Here is a 4442-nt window from a genome sequence, read left to right as displayed (position 1 = left end):
TAAATAAGCCTCGAGGAGTATAATGAAATGAAGGATGATGCATTACACTACCCTCCTGGAAACACAGCACACCTCAAATCGAGTCTCCTGAAATGTGTAACTGGATTCAGAAGATTCTCTGAACCACACAATTACAGCATTCAACCCACGTCCTAGCTGCCCACTGACACTCGCTCTGTTGGTGTTCTACCACAGGCTGGACTCTGCTACCTCTGTTTTCTTAATATTCTTTTGCAATTGGTTTTGGTTATGAGGCTGTGTATATGACACAGGCTCCTTGTACCACGAAAGATTAAAATTCAGTACCGAGCTGTGGAAATACTAGTGAACCCTCTAGCACATCCAAGAACAGGCCCATAGCTTGTGGGGCTTTGGGGAACTTTTAGCTCATGAATGCTCAACTGTGCAGCACTCACATAATGAACAAGGCAAGGTCTAGGGTTACATGTAAGTCGCTGCAATTATTTCTAAGGACACTTACTGTTGAGTGCATGCATTCACTTACTAGAACACTAAAGCCTTGTATTACTAAGGTGAAATACTGGGTTCGATTCCAAGGACTACTGTACCGAAAAATGGCTGCAGAGCCTCACCCAAACTAATGTTATTTGCCTTTTGACAGTATTTGCTAAAACTCACATCCCCTTAAATTTATACAACATTCCAGAAGGTTCTGAGAATAACTGTTTTCAAAGCCATCATGATTATTTAGTTTCTTCACTGCATAACCTGCATTACTAAAGACAAAACTAAAGACATACATGTTTAAATAATCAAAGTATTCTTTATTCTGTCAGTCATATAGTGTCCATTACATCTGATATTAATGGAGGGGTAACTGGCAGCATGGCGCTCGTATTCTAGTTGCACCACTCATATTTGTGCATCCTAAAGCAAACACGGATAGGAACACCAACTCCGCCACAGGTTACTGTGGAGCAGGACACCATATAGAAAGTTTCTGGATAAAAGCTTGTTCCTTTCCCCTATTTGGAGAACCCAGGTGAATACGCCTTTCCAAGAGAGTTTACTATGTCAATAAGAATTAACAACGGAGCCAGGCGTGGTGGCACACACCTGTAATCCCAGCACTCAGGAGGCTGAGGCAGGAGGATCACTGTGAGTTCGAGACCAGCCTGGGTTACATAGTGACTTCTAAATCAGTCTCAACTACATAGTGAGACCCTGTCTCAAAAAAATAAAAAAAATAAAAAAAAACAGAATCAACAACATAACATGGTACTTATAAAATTTTGTCAATTATAGCTTCAACCCTGAAAAGAAAATGGAATAAACCAGTTATTTATGATGACCCAGATTTTCCCACTCACTAATTGTAGCTAACTGTACAGAGACAACACATCCTTTAGACAAGAGTTTTGTGCCTCTCTGGGAAAACAGATTGTGTGTCTCAGTTTCTGTGCAGTACCCATTACTTTCTTCATTCAAGTAAGGTAAACACTCTCCCGTAAAAGACTTCAGTTTTATCCCTTGCCATACACCCAGCCAACATGGCCCTCTCCAACATAAACCACGGTCTCCCAAGAATGGGAATCCTACCTCACAGAGATATCAAATAGGATTGCCAGAAAACGTGCACTTTCCCAATTTATGACAGAACAAAACAATCCCTCCAAAGTTTCTTCCCAATATTATGGGATATCCCTTTAATAATCTCATGGTTTCTAGGCACTCCCCACTGATTTTCAAAGAAAGGCAAGCAGTATTTGGTTGACAAAAATCTTAAGCCTTGAACTCCAGTTGGGTCAAATTTTTAACATGTGAAAAATTCACTGGTAGCTTTGTTTCCTTTTATTATCCACAAATCATAGTTATGACTTGGCTGCAGTTTAGTAGCCTTGCAGAAATAAATCATTCTGTTCATGTTGACGGAACACTGTCGCACTGGTAAGGCTAAACAATAAAATTATTCTTACTCCCTGACTCTATGAACGAAAGAAATTTATTTTTAGTTACTCACCTTATGTTACCACAAGGAAAGAAATGTGTGAGACAATGGGGCTGCGTGTTTGCTACTTTATGCTATTTACTTTTCTCTAAATCTGCTGAGCGTCTCTAAATTGAATTAAGTATTACCTTGAGATATTAGTAGTAGATAGTTGCCAAAATATTGTTCAAATGAAGCAGTAACACATTACGAGTTACCTAATCCAGCTGTATCGGCCACTTGGCTTTATGCCTCAATCATTCTATGAAATAAACAACCTCTTAACCACAGAGAAGCTGATAAGACTTTAGCTTCTCCTCTGGGTAAATCTCTAAAGATTCATTTGAACTAAACGGGTTCCCTTCACAAACTTGCTTCATGAGATGGTGAGGCCTAGAAGAATTGACTTACTGAATTACTCTTTGGACTGGTGGCACAGGTTGTGTAAGTGCTCAGTAGATGCTGGCAATAAACTGTTTACTTTTGAGGGGAATTTTCTAACAGGATATGCTCTAAAAAGTGAGGCTCCTGTAAAATATTCATATTCTAAGGTTAATTTAAACCCAAGGGATGAGTGCAAAATGTTCTCTCGTTGGTAACTACTCAAACATTGTCATAACAGTGTCCTACTGGGCCAAGAGTTGAAATTATTCCCTATGGCTGAGGAAAAGATCTTCTAGGGGGACTCGGCAAATTAGGTAGATTTACGTAGCAGGACCATATGATTATTGTAATCCATGTTTTGATGCTTAACAAACTTAGGAAAGAGAAATGGATGGACTCGGGTAAAATTGAGTGAGACTTTAGTGTGTGACTGAACTTGTTTCAGATTTCTGCCAAATATTTGTTGTTTTTATTTTTTGCAGCAGGGTCTTGCTACGCAGTTCAGACTGGCTCTGAACTCACTATGTAACTGAGGCCGACACGGGAATTGCAGTGACCGTCCTGTGTCAGCCTCCCAAGTGCTGGGATTATAGGTAGCACCACCACTGCACCCAGCTCTACCTAGTATGGTTTTATCTGCATTGTACACTATGTAATTATCTCCCCCACACTTGCTCTAAAATGACTGATTTGAGAAGGTTTAAGGAGTAAAATGGGTTGAATTTTTCTGAAGAGAAACACGCCTGCTAACTAAAAATATCTTGAAACTGCACAGTTAAATGTTTCAAATATTGCTTTTTGGCCTGCATTTCTATCTCCATAATGTCAGAACAAAGAGCTAATAGGTCAGGGTGTAATGTGATTCATCAATAAACCAGCTGGGAGGGAGTATTTGTCTTACTTATAGAAAATTATTTCTCGGTGAATAAAAAGAGAAACACAGCTGTAGGAGGTGGACAAGACCCCTTTCAAGGGCATACAAATGCTTGGTGTGTGGTGGGGTGATCAGAGTACCAGCTCAGTGCACTTGTCACCAACGAGTCGGCTGGGAAGACGCTGCAAAGCCGAAGATAGCTCTTGGGTGCTGTGTGACAGTGTAACTCAAAGGGCTTGAAGGGGTGGCTCTTAACTTTCCTTACAAAAGTGAAAAGCTAGGAAGCTTTAAAATATACCCACACATTTTCAGAGTGAGGGCAGCCTGAATAAGAAGTAAATAATTGTTAAAAGTTAATTCAATAAAAAAGGGGGGATTTAATATGTAAGAAAAGTAAGTTGAAAATGTTACTGTTTTTGGCTCAAGGCCACCGCAAGACTTACTCAGCAGAAGGTTTATAGAACATAAAGGGTGTGGATGGAACACTTTATCTAGGGAAACTAAATGCTGTGTTTAAGAATAGATTTAGCTTGAATGAAGTAAACTCTTTAGGTAAGGAATACAGTTATAAGGTTTCAGTAGCTAGAGTCAGTCATGACAGAGTTCCTGGTTTGGTCATTTAATAAACATTTGCTTAGTGACATAGATGAGGATTTTGACAGTAACTAAAATGGAAAAAAGATCTTTGAGGTTCTCAGGAATTTCAACAAACAAAGAAGCATATAAAAAACAAGCAAACAAACAAACATGCGATGGATCACCAGCAGGTGACTAAAGAGTTAATTCAGGTTTTTAACACTAGATTAAATTATCATCAGTAATGTGATGCCAATTTTGCTGGAAGTTGGAGACATGTAAAGACAAACACCTGAGATTTTATTGTAATAAGTAAAATCTACAAATGATTTTAAAAGCACCCACTAGTCATAAGTTAATTATTAATCACTACCAATGCAGCATTTGATATCATACATATATATATATAACTGTTCTAGAAAAGCTTTATAACAGATCACAGGGGCTGGGGATGCAGCCAGTGGTACAGCATCTGCCCAGCAAGTGCAATGCCCTGCATTCAATCTTAGTACGAAAAAACGAGCAGACTACAGACTATATACTTTTATTGCTGAAAGTTAATATTTGATACGATACAGATTGAGTTTGTCATACTGACACTGTAGTTACGCTTCCACAATACCCATTATAGCAAAATCAACTTCTGGAATAAATTTAAAA

This window comes from Fukomys damarensis, unplaced genomic scaffold (genome assembly GCF_012274545.1).
Source record: "Fukomys damarensis isolate Sample0158 unplaced genomic scaffold, DMR_v1.0_HiC HiC_scaffold_20, whole genome shotgun sequence".
NCBI lineage: Eukaryota > Metazoa > Chordata > Mammalia > Rodentia > Bathyergidae > Fukomys > Fukomys damarensis.
This window is presented reverse-complemented; position numbering follows the sequence as displayed.